Source organism: Oncorhynchus mykiss, chromosome 3 (assembly GCF_057628025.1).
Source record: "Oncorhynchus mykiss isolate SJ-2025 chromosome 3, ASM5762802v1, whole genome shotgun sequence".
Taxonomy (NCBI): domain Eukaryota; kingdom Metazoa; phylum Chordata; class Actinopteri; order Salmoniformes; family Salmonidae; genus Oncorhynchus; species Oncorhynchus mykiss.
The window spans coordinates 88,514,483-88,527,586 of NC_143024.1; the positions used below are offsets into that span (position 1 = coordinate 88,514,483).

Consider the following 13,104-nt stretch of genomic DNA (forward strand, 5'->3'; position numbering starts at 1 on the left):
GGTCCTTTCTCTCGACCTCTCGTTGTTATCAGGTTACAGGTTAAATACGAGTTGACAAGCTCTCTCTCTCTCTCGCTCACACACACACACACACACACACACACACACACACACACACACACACATAAACAAACACAGAGAGAAAGTGATTCCATTCAGTGTAGCTTATTCTCACTGGCAGAACAGTTGTCAGTCTCCAACTTATTATGTGACAGTACATTGAAATCTCTGTTAATTGAAACTGAGAACCTCCAGAAAAGCTTGACTACACTTTGAAACAATAGTTTAGTCCCAGTGTGTCCTACTTTGATCTAACGATACTATAACTGAGTTTGAGATGGAAACAGACTTTAACCTACAAAAAAAAGAATCACATGATTTACATTTAAGGTAGGGCTTTATTCAATTTAGACAAAAATACACATCAAATTTGTGACAATTATGTGGTTTTGGCAGATGCCAGAAGAATGCTCCCTGCCCCAATGCGTATTGCCAACTGTAAAGTTTGGCGGAGGAGGAATAATAGTCTGGGGCTGTTTTTCATGGTTCAGGCTAGGCTCCTTAGTTCCAGTACAGGAAACTCTTAATGCTACAGCATAAAATTACATTTTAGGTGATTCTGTGATTCCAACTTTGGGGAAGGCCTTTTCCTGTTTCAGCATGACAGGGCGCCGTGCACAGAGCGAAGTCCATACAGAAATGGTTTGTCAACTTCGGTGTGGAAGAACTTGACTGGCCTGATCTCAACCCCATCGAGGACCTTTGGGGTGAATTGGAAATCCGACTGCGAGCCAAGCATAATCACCGAACATCAGTGCTCGACCTCACTAATGCTATTGTAGCTGAATGGAAGCAAGTGCCCCCAGCAATAAAAAAAATAAAAAGATTTTACCTTTATTTAACTATACAAGTCAGTTAAGAACAAATTCTTATTTTCAATAACGGCCTACTGGGGAACAGTGGGTTAACTGCCTTGTTCCAACAGTGGAGGCTGTTTATAGCTGCAAAGGGGGGACCAACTTCATATTAATGCCCATGATTTTGGAATGAGATGTTTGACTTTTGGCCACGTAGTGTATTCAGACACCCCTTACAGGGAAATGGAAAGGATAGAATAGAAAAGTAATTCATTCCGTGTGTGCTACATGACACACACATATATAGTTGAGTGTACTAAAAAGTTGGGTCACACCGCGGTATTGGCAGAGCTCTATCATCTACCAGTCGTTGTCTCCAAAAAACAAAGGTACAATGTTTAAAAAAATGCAAAATGAACATGAGAGGCTGGAAGCAGCATTGGGTCAGCTGTAAGTGGTCAGAACGTGATGGCAGACAGAGAGACAGACAGGCAGGCAGGCAGACAGATGGAGAGAGTTTCTGGGCAAGGACACGGGACACAGCTGTCTCTGTTTTAAGGCAGAATCTCCTGAGGCTGACTCAGGGTTTCTCAACAACAGCACCAGTCCCTCATTGGAACATCTGAACAACGCCCAGGCAACGCTAGCTTGTCACAGCAAGTGGATGTCAACACCATGGTCACATTGTACAGTGCATTATTCAGTCCTGGTCGGAATAACTGTCTCAGGATGGTTGCGTAAGCGGAATTAGATCAGATCAGACTCATCTCTACTCAGGCTTTGAGAGGTAAACACGTTCAGCATTCAATCAGCAGCCACCTGTATAAACGTCTGGTGAAGTTTTCAAAATGTTTGCAATTCTGAAGTTCTCTCTCTCTCTCTCTCTCTCCCTCTCTCTCTCTCTCTCTCTCTCTCTCTCTCTCTCTCTCTCTCTCTCTCCCCCCTTCTCTCTGTTCATACTCTTCCTCACTTGGCCTGCTCTTAACATTTTCTCCAGAGACTCTCGATTACTCCATCTTGCCAAAGGTTGGGTGTTTCTGTTTGTGTTCTCTACTGTATCTATCAGATAGAAAATAAGTAGCTACAAGTCAGACAGGGGCACTGGAGAAAAGGAGAGGACTGAGGAGAAAAACATCTACATATGTATTTCTTCTTGGCGTATAGCGCTGCTTGTCTAATTACTCTGTACAGCGCCATATGTCCACACGCTATATGGGCAAATCATTCTGCATGTGTTTCAAGTACCTTTTCTGGTACTGAAGGAAGTGGAAGTGTTACAAACCACTAGTACAGTGTCCCTCAATCCATTCCACCGGGGGGAATAGGGGGTGCGCCTGATTAAAGTTATATCGAAATGGCACAGATTACTCTTTTCCAAACTGCTGGGAGTCAAATATAAAATAAAACCCAAATAGCCATAAAATCATCTCTTCATAACTCAATAAGAATCACCAAAGTCCACACATGACTGTTCCCATTACCATTGAGTTGCTTTGTTGTTTGGAAGGAACATCACTGGGCTGAACAGGATATCACTGGGCTGAACAGGATATCACTGGGCTGAACAGGATATCACTGGGCTGAACAGGATATCACTGGGCTGAACAGGATATCACTGGGCTGAACAGGACATCACTGGGCTGAACAGGATATCACTGGGCTGAACAGGATATCACTGGGCTGAACAGGATATCACTGGGCTGAACAGGATATCACTGGGCTGAACAGGATATCACTGGGCTGAACAGGATATCACTGGGCTGAACAGGATATCACTGGGCTGAACAGGACATCGCTGGGCTGAACAGGATATCACTGGGCTGAACAGGACATCACTGGGCTGAACAGGACATCGCTGGGCTGAACAGGACATCACTGGGCTGAACAGGATATCACTGGGCTGAACAGGATATCACTGGGCTGAACAGGACATCACTGGGCTGAACAGGACATCACTGGGCTGAACAGGACATCACTGGGCTGAACAGGACATCACTGGGCTGAACAGGACATCACTGGGCTGAACAGGATATCACTGGGCTGAACAGGATATCACTGGGCTGAACAGGACATCACTGGGCTGAACAGGACATCACTGGGCTGAACAGGACATCACTGGGCTGAACAGGACATCACTGGGCTGAACAGGATATCACTGGGCTGAACAGGATATCACTGGGCTGAACAGGATATCACTGGGCTGAACAGGATATCACTGGGCTGAACAGGATATCACTGGGCTGAACAGGATATCACTGGGCTGAACAGGATATCACTGGGCTGAACAGGACACCGCTGGGCTGAACAGGATATCACTGGGCTGAACAGGATATCACTGGGCTGAACAGGATATCGCTGGGCTGAACAGGATATCACTGGGCTGAACAGGACATCACTGGGCTGAACAGGATATCACTGGGCTGAACAGGACATCACTGGGCTGAACAGGACATCACTGGGCTGAACAGGATATCACTGGGCTGAACAGGACATCACTGGGCTGAAAAGGACATCACTGGGCTGAACAGGATATCACTGGGCTGAACAGGATATCACTGGGCTGAACAGGACATCACTGGGCTGAACAGGACATCACTGGGCTGAACAGGACATCACTGGGCTGAACAGGATATCACTGGGCTGAACAGGACATCACTGGGCTGAACAGGACATCACTGGGCTGAACAGGATATCACTGGGCTGAACAGGATATCACTGGGCTGAACAGGACATCACTGGGCTGAACAGGACATCACTGGGCTGAACAGGAAATCACTGGGCTGAACAGGACATCACTGGGCTGAACAGGATATCACTGGGCTGAACAGGACATCACTGGGCTGAACAGGATATCACTGGGCTGAACAGGATATCACTGGGCTGAACAGGATATCACTGGGCTGAACAGGATATCACTGGGCTGAACAGGATATCACTGGGCTGAACAGGATATCGCTGGGCTGAACAGGACATCACTGGGCTGAACAGGATATCGCTGGGCTGAACAGGACATCGCTGGGCTGAACAGGACATCACTGGGCTGAACAGGATATCACTGGGCTGAACAGGATATCACTGGGCTGAACAGGATATCACTGGGCTGAACAGGATATCACTGGGCTGAACAGGATATCACTGGGCTGAACAGGATATCACTGGGCTGAACAGGACACCGCTGGGCTGAACAGGATATCACTGGGCTGAACAGGATATCACTGGGCTGAACAGGATATCGCTGGGCTGAACAGGATATCACTGGGCTGAACAGGACATCACTGGGCTGAACAGGATATCACTGGGCTGAACAGGACACCGCTGGGCTGAACAGGATATCACTGGGCTGAACAGGATATCACTGGGCTGAACAGGACATCACTGGGCTGAACAGGATATCACTGGGCTGAACAGGACATCACTGGGCTGAACAGGATATCACTGGGCTGAACAGGACATCACTGGGCTGAACAGGATATCACTGGGCTGAACAGGACATCGCTGGGCTGAACAGGACATCGCTGGGCTGAACAGGATATCGCTGGGTTGAACAGGACATCGCTGGGCTTAACAGGATATTGCTGGGCTGAACAGGACATCACTGGGCTGAACAGGACATCGCTGAGCTGAACAAGACATTGCTGGGCTGAACAGGATATCGCTGGGCTGAACAGGACATCGCTGGGCTTAACAGGATATTGCTGGGCTGAACAGGACATCACTGGGCTGAACAGGATACCACTGGGCTGAACAGGACATCGCTGGGCTGAACAGGATATCGCTGGGCTGAACAGGACATCGCTGGGCTGAACAGGATATCACTGGGCTGAACAGGACATCACTGGTCTGGGGAAAGAATAATGTCCTATCCCATGACTTCTAATTAAACTGTTTTTATGACTGGATAGTTGATTTGATATAAAGCTTGATAAAACATGATGTAGATGGCTGGTCACTAGAACAGATCTCTCAACCTGTGGCAAAGACCCAATAGATTTACTAAATATTCAACTTCTCCTCTCCCCCTTCACCAGCTCGCATTCCCACTCATATCCCACACGGACGGCAACTTCCACACCCATTTTCATGACTATCACATGTTCTCTGTAGGAGCTTCCTTCCATCACCCCTCCCCACTCCCACCTCCATCACTTTCTTCCCTCTATCCCCATTGAGTGCAGTCTCAATCACACAAAAAGAAAGAAAGTTCTCAGTGTTGTTCCTGGAAGGATTCCACGGACGGCGAGGGCAACTGTACTGAAGTCACACACTCAAAGCCCAGTTGAGATGATCGACTATCTTTCAACTCACTATTAAAAAGAGGAATGTAGGTGTAATAAAGTGGTACATCATAGCTTTTTGATGATCCTTGGTTGAGGGGAAACTACAGTAGTGGCTTCAGTGTGAATAGTCACACTCTGAGATGAGGTCAAAGCCCCTCCTTCTAAAACCATCGTTCTCATGTGTGGGTGTTGGGCGGTCACAGAACACAAGTACACACACGAGTGGCACACGAGTGGCACGAGTGGAAGTGGCAATGAGACAGGGTGTGGGGTCATGCCTGTTTTAGGGTTTTGGACCACAGTTGAAAACACAAGCTCAGAACTGAAATGGGGGAGGAAGCAGAGAGCATCCAAACAAGAGAAAAGAGGCATGAGAAGCAGAATGTCCTCTGGCACATTTCCTCTTTTCTGTGTGCCATTCTAGGCCGAAAACCTAAATCCCTCATGCCAGTTCTCCATCCATGCCAAACTCTTCCTCTGACCAAACTCTTCCTCTGGCCAAACCCTTCCTCTGGCCAAACTCTTCCTCTGACCAAACTCTTCCTCTGGCCAAACTCTTCCTCTGGCCAAACTCTTCCTCTGGCCAAACCCTTCCTCTGGACAAACTCTTCCTCTGGACAAACTCTTCCTCTGGACAAACCCTTCCTCTGGCCAAACTCTTCCTCTGGCCAAACTCTTCCTCTGGCCAAACTCTTCCTCTGGCCAAACTCTTCCTCTGGACAAACTCTTCCTCTGGACAAACCCTTCTTCTGGACAAACTCTTCCTCTGGACAAACCCTTCCTCTGGACAAACATTAAGATAATGAAAAAGCTTCCCTCGTCCTCCACAACGACGACCTGGCTTTCCAATTACCCTACGCGCGATAAATAAGCCTCCAATGGCAAAGTATCGTATCTAAGGTAAGTCACTAGAACGGAAGACAAGCGATCAGGTGCCAAATGATCTTGACAGCTGCTCTTACTGGAGGTAAATTAGGGCAAAGCAAGACAGCACAAGAGGTTAAGAACAAGACAGTCACTGCTAGGCTGTATTCCAAAAACTTACTGCAGAGAACGAGATACACTTACTCCTCCAACTAAAGACTACGGTGGGGCCTTAATCTCAATGTACGTACGGTATACATTGGAGGACACGCTCAGCCTCAAGCATCAGCTTCCTAAAATGCACACTGTACTAATTACCTTGAACGAGCTTTGATGAACATAGTTGATTTGGGGGTCTTTTTATACTCAACAGACTATCTAGATTTATACATAGCTTTGTCAGCAGAGGAAGTCAATTAGCAGTGAAGTTGAGACAGCTAGACACAGACTGATAAATCCAACTTCTGTTCCACCCAGGTAAGTAGAAAGCTGGGCAGCTACAGCCACCAAACGGTCATATCAAACAGGTATCTCTTAACTTACGTGTATATACTGTAGGTGCCTGGATGTGCCTAAAAGGTAGAGACAGTAAATGATTTTTAAATTACGGAAATCATTGTTCTCATGTCAATGAGTGTTTTTTCTATTAAATTACCAAAAGAACGTACAAATATGTTTAAAAAGAATAGAACCATGATGCTATTATGAATACAGGTATGAATCATGAAATTGCAAAAGATTCAGGGACTTTCCTCGTGGTATTTCACTCCCGTTTGACTCACAATGGAAACAGCATGTGGACAGAACACATGACAACACAGCCATTGTTTGGGCCAAACCATACCGGGTTTCAGTCATTTCTATAGGTTCATTTGGGGACAAAGCCTAGCCATGACAAGGGTTCCATCTCATCGAGAGACTATACCACACCTAAGACTAAATGTACTATACACAAGATGCCTCCAGTTGCTATTTTACTGGGCAAAAAAAATGGGCTATTGCATATTCTGGCATAGCATTGTCTTCTGTGCCAGGCACTCCATGACTGAACCTTGAATGCTGAAGTTGGCCAATGGCAGCTCCAGTAGCAAGAGGAGGGGAGTGTTATTGGCTATAATAACACAAGAAACAGAAAGGAGCATGATACATGGTGGGCTCATTCAGCTAACACCGAACTCATCCAAGCTACCGCTACATTTAGCTAAAAAAAAGGGGGCTTTACTGCAGCTCTTCCAGTGGCCATAACTCTCTCAGTATCAGTGGTTAATGCAATGAAACCTAGCTCTCATGCAGGAACCAACCTCGCCAAGGGAAACTAAGTGAGGAGTCGCAAAAACAGCCTTCCAAAATGTCTGTCCAGTCCAAACAAAAACATGCTTTTCTTTTTGATTTAAAGAACAGAGATGGATGGTGAGGGAATTGTGGGGGAGGCGGGAGAAAATGAAAACACATACTTCATCACTGTGGAAGGGAAAGGTTGGAGAGAGGAGGGAGGAGAGGTAGGAGTGGTGATTAGCTGCGTGTTTTTGTGTTTCTCACTCTGATTTCTCTGGCCTCCCTATTCATTACCACAGGAACACAGTAGTGTCCTTCCCAAAACATGCTTGGTTCCCGGAGCCATATCTCTAGGCTGGTCAGTGCTCTTCTCAACTCCTAAGAATGCACAACAAGTGAACTTTAATGTGCTGTCTTTTTCTGTGGCTAAACCAACTAGACTTGTAATTTTAACAATTTTATTCGTATTTACAGATGGCATACAAGTTTGTTATTAAGGCACATGAAAGTTCACATGTTCAAGAAGGCATTTCTGCAAAAAAAAAGCAATTTGATAAAAAAAAAAAGTTTTTACATTCAAACAGCTCTCCTGTGAAGTCGTGACTTGAGACATACGCCAAGTTTACTGAATCAGGTCACAAATGAGCGAACCACTATTGGACGTACCAGAGAAATATGTAGATCAGAAACTAAAAGGGGCTTGCATCTAGCCAGAGTTGTTATAGAAATCAAACAGTATCCTCACTTCCTGGCTAATTATTTTATCTTTAAATGTTCCACTTGTCAGTTTGATTTTACAAGATGGCCCATGTGGAAGAAAAGAGGACTTTAGAAAGCCTGAAGTAAAATGGAAATGGAGCTCTCAGTGTACTAGCAGCCTCCAGGCTGAAGTCATGGCAAAATAATTGTTCCATGATTGGCTGACATAATGAGGGGGCTGGACATGCTGAGAGATGAGTTTGGATTGGTCTGTCATATAGCACGTCTGTCTATTGGCGCTGGTCAGTATGTCTAGGTAATCGTGTCAAACGCGGCTTTTTTTATGCATCGTGTAGTAAAACTGCATAAACCTAATGTCAAGTTAAAGTGTACTGTTAGCTAGCTAATGTTAGCTGGCTGGCTCGCTAGCTAACATTATGTGTATGCTCTCCACTTTCTGAGGACCGAGTTTTGAAATCAGTGCAATTAAAGTATGATAGCTAAGGAGATGGAGAAAACACCAGTCTGGATTACATTGTCAAAATAAGGGCAACCATGCATGGCATCAGACATGAGATGCGTGCAACCATGATGAATACTTGTAAGATAATCTAGCTAGCTACATTTTCAGATATAAACATTTCTAATTTTGACAGAAAGTTGTTTCATTTCAAGTGTACTGTTTTGCTAGCTAACGTTAGCTGGCTGGGTCCCTAGCTAACATTATGTGTATGATCTCATTCTTTGTATCTCACACACATTTGCTTGACTAGTTATAGCCATAGAACCTGGTTGGTTAGCTACCTGCAGATTCATGCAGGGTATTAACGTCATGAGTTGTGATTATGGTACATGTCTTAACAAAAGACTCTACTCTAATTTTGACAAAGTATTTTCATTTCAAGACAGTGTACTGTTAGCTAGCTAGCTAATGTTAGCTGGCTTGCTCGCTAACTAACGTTACGTCATGCATTGGGATTCACTGTTTACCTAGCTAGCTATCTAGCTACATTTCTTAACATAAGACTCTCGTCTTAGTGAGCCAGAGCGCAGAATAACTGTTTAATTTTTGAACACTCAACACCCGTTGAATATGTCCGGTGTCAGTATACGTCCGCAACAAAGTGTAATGTGTTGTTGTTTTTGTCACACATGCTTTGCTTTATCTTGTCCAGGTCTCAGTTGTAAATGAGAACGTGTTCTCAACTGGCCTACCTGGTTAAATAATGGTGAAATAAAATAAAAATAAAATAAAAAGGTAATTCAATTGATGTCAACAGCACTGTTACAGTCACCAATGCTCAGGATAACATGAAAACTGTCTAACCAGCTCTGCTAGGGGGAGTAAAATGGTCAGAGTGGGGTGTTCTCTCATTATGTGTCTGGAAGTAGCTATCCAACGTTGGCCAGTTAGCTTGGGTGCTAGACTGGCGTTGTGAGGTCAGAGCTTTCGGGAACAACCCTACTTATTTGCCAGAGCGTCCAGTGTGCGCTCTAAACTCGAAACGCTCTGAATTTACAAACGGACAATATGACAGCACAGTTGCAGTCACCAACGATCTGAATAGCATACTGTAGCAGCCTAACCAGCTCTGCTAGGGCGAGTAATGTTCAGTGAGCTGTTCAATCTCTCTTAGATGTCTGGAAGTAGCTGGCAAGTTAATACAAAAACCACGGATCAACCCTTAAAGAGATTGGTGGGGCTAAGGCTTAAGAGGGTGAGAACAATGCCGAATGGATGTAGACAAAGAAGGGCTCTACAGTAGGTACCAAAACATTGACAGACGGTTATCTCAAAAGTGAGTTTACAAGTTGATCAACTTTCAAAGCAGAATTCCCTTTCGGCCATGATTGGGAGTCCCATAGGGCTGCGCACAATTGGCCCAGCATCGTCCGAGTTTGGCCGTTGTAGGCCGTCGTTTTAAATAAAAATGTGTTCTTAATTTACTTGCCTAGTTAATTAAAGGTTAAATAAAAATAACAAATACAAAAAAAATATGTAAAATTGCGTGACTAAGACCTTCTCAAAATAAAATAAAATTAATTACAGATTTTTTGATTTATTCAGACTATATTTTAGGGTGACGAAGTAGTGACTGTTGCTGCCAAGGGCGCTTTGCGTTCCTATTTGTATTAGTTTTTTTTACGTGTTATTTCTTACATTGGTACCCCAGGTAATCTTAGGTTTTATTACATACAGTCGGGAGGAACTACTGGATATAAGAGCAACGTTAACTCACCATCATTTCGACCAGGAATACGACTTTCCCGAAGCGGATCCTGTGTTTTGCCCACCACCCAGGACAATGGATCAGATCCCGGCCAGCGAACCAAAACAACGACGCCGTAAAAGGGGCAGACGAAGCGGTCTTCTGGTCAGGCTCCGGAGACGGGCACATCGCGCACCACTCCCGAGCATACTACTCGCCAATATCCAGTCTCTTGACAACAAGGTTGATGAAATCCGAGCAAGGGTAGCATTCCAGAAAGACATAAGAGACTGTAACGTTCTTTGCTTCACGGAAACATGGCTCACTCGAGACACGCTATTGGAGTTGGTACAGCCAGCTGGTTTCTTCAAGCATCACGCCGACAGAAACAAGCATCTTTCTGGTAAGAAGAGGGGCGGGGGGTTATGCCTTATGATTAACGAGAAGTGGTGCGGTCATTACAACATACAGGAACTGTTCACCTGACTTAGAATTCCTCACAATCAAATGTTGACCGCATTATCTACCAAGAGAATTCTCTTCGATTATAATAACAGCCGCATATATTCCCCCCCAAGCAAACACATCGACAGCCCTGAACGAACTTTATTTGACTCTATGTAAACTGGAAACCACATATCCTGAGGCTGCATTCATTGTAGCTGGGGGGCTTTAACAAGGCTAATCTGAAAACAAGACCCCCTAAATTCTATCAGCATATTGATTGTGCTACCAGGGCTGGTAAAACCCTGAATCATCGTTATTCTAAGTTCCGCGACGCATATAAGGCCCTCCTTATGGAAAAGCTGACCACGACGCCATTTTGTTGCTCCCAGCCTATAGACATAGACAAAAAAAAAAGAGGCTCCCGCGCTCAAGGCCTGTTTAATGCTGTGATCAAGAGGCTTCTGAAGGACACTGTGGAGCACTCGATGACTCAACAACATTTGAGATTGACTCGATTGACCCGTGAAAGAAGGCAGGTCCGAGATACTGTTGTGAAGAAGTTTAAAGCCGGATTTGGATACAAAAAGATTTCCCAAGCTTTAAACATCCCAAGGAGCACTGTGCAAGCGATAATATTGAAATGGAAGGAGTATCAGACCACTGTAAATCTACCAAGACCTGGCCGTCCCTCTAAACTTTCAGCTCATACAAGGAGAAGACTGATCAGAGATGCAGCCAAGAGGCCCATGATCACTCTGGATGAACTGCAGAGATCTACAGCTGAGGTGGGAGACTCTGTCCATAGGACAACAATCAGTCGTATATTGCACAAATCTGGCCTTTATGGAAGAGTGGCAAGAAGAAAGCCAATTCTTAAAGATATCCATAAAAAGTGTTGTTTAAAGTTTGCCACAAGCCACCTGGGAGACACACCAAACATGTGGAAGAAGGTGCTCTGGTCAGATGAAACCAAAATTGAACTTTTTGGCAACAATGCAAAACGTTATGTTTGGCGTAAAAGCAAAACAGCTCATCACCCTGAACACACCATACCCACTGTCAAACATGGTGGTGGTAGCATCATGGTTTGGGCCTGCTTTTCTTCAGCAGGGACAGGGAAGATGGTTAAAATTGATGGGAAGATGGATGGAGCCAAATACAGGACCATTCTGGAAGAAAACCTGATGGAGTCTGCAAAAGACCTGAGACTGGGACGGAGATTTGTCTTCCAACAAGACAATGATTCAAAACATAAAGCAAAATCTACAATGGAATGGTTCAAAAATAAACATATCCAGGTGTTAGAATGGCCAAGTCAAAGTCCAGACCTGAATCCAATTGAGAATCTGTGGAAAGAACTGAAAACTGCTGTTCACAAATGCTCTCCATCCAACCTCACTGAGCTCGAGCTGTTTTGCAAGGAGGAATGGGAAAAAATTTCAGTCACTCAATGTGCACAACTGATAGAGACATACCCCAAGCGACTTACAGCTGTAATCGCAGCAAAAGGTGGCGCTACAAAGTATTAACTTAAGGGGGCTGAATAATTTTGCACGCCCAATTTTTCAGTTTTTGATTTGTTAAAAAAGTTAGAAATATCCAATAAATGTAGTTCCACTTCATGATTGTGTCCCACTTGTTGTTGATTCTTCACAAAAAAATACAGTTTTATATCTTTATGTTTGAAGCCTGAAATGTGGCAAAAGGTCGCAAAGTTCAAGGGAGCCGAATACTTTCGCAAGGCACTGTAAAAACTCTGTTGTGGAGTCGACACACTTAAAGCTATGAAGCTCCCGAGTGGTGCAGCGGTCTAAGACACTGCATCTCAGTGCAAGAGGCGTCACTGCAGTCCCTGGTTTGAATCCAGGCTGTATCACATCCGGCCTGTGATTGAGAGTCCCATAGGTCGGCACACAATTGGACCAGTTTGGCCGGGGTAGGCCCGTCATAGCAAATAATAATTTGCTCTTAACTGACTTGCCTGGTTATATAAAGGTTACATTTTTAAAAAGATGAACAAGCAAGATGCACATGTCTGAAGAAAGGGGAGTGGAAAGGACAGGTCCATTTGGCACTGGTATTTAGTGGATGACATGATGGCACGGAGCAAGCAGCACCTGTGCTCAGACACGAAAATATAGACAAACATCGAACCGACATCTCCCATTGGATTGGATGAAGCTGTGTTTCCCATTAGTTCCAAGTCCTCTTCCCACAAATCTTCATCTAGCATTACTGAGGCCTCACAATTATCTCTCTTTCTCCAAATACTTCTGACATACTCTCACTTTTACTTTACATCGCTCTCTCAGACGCACAAAACGCACACACGCACACACACACTCACGCACACACACACACACGCACACACACACTCACGCACACACACACACAGTGACATACTGTCGTTCATGCAGTCTGACCATTTGTTTTTTAGTAGCAGAGGTTATGCAGGGGCTACGTGCGAATCTTATC

At 44.8% G+C, this 13,104-nt stretch overlaps 1 protein-coding gene across 5 annotated transcripts in view; it reads right to left on the reverse strand.

The window, feature by feature from the left end:
- LOC110520604 (tensin-1) overlaps window positions 1-13,104 on the reverse strand; it is a 325,072-nt gene that overhangs the window by 178,828 nt on the left and 133,140 nt on the right. The window lies entirely within an intron of this gene.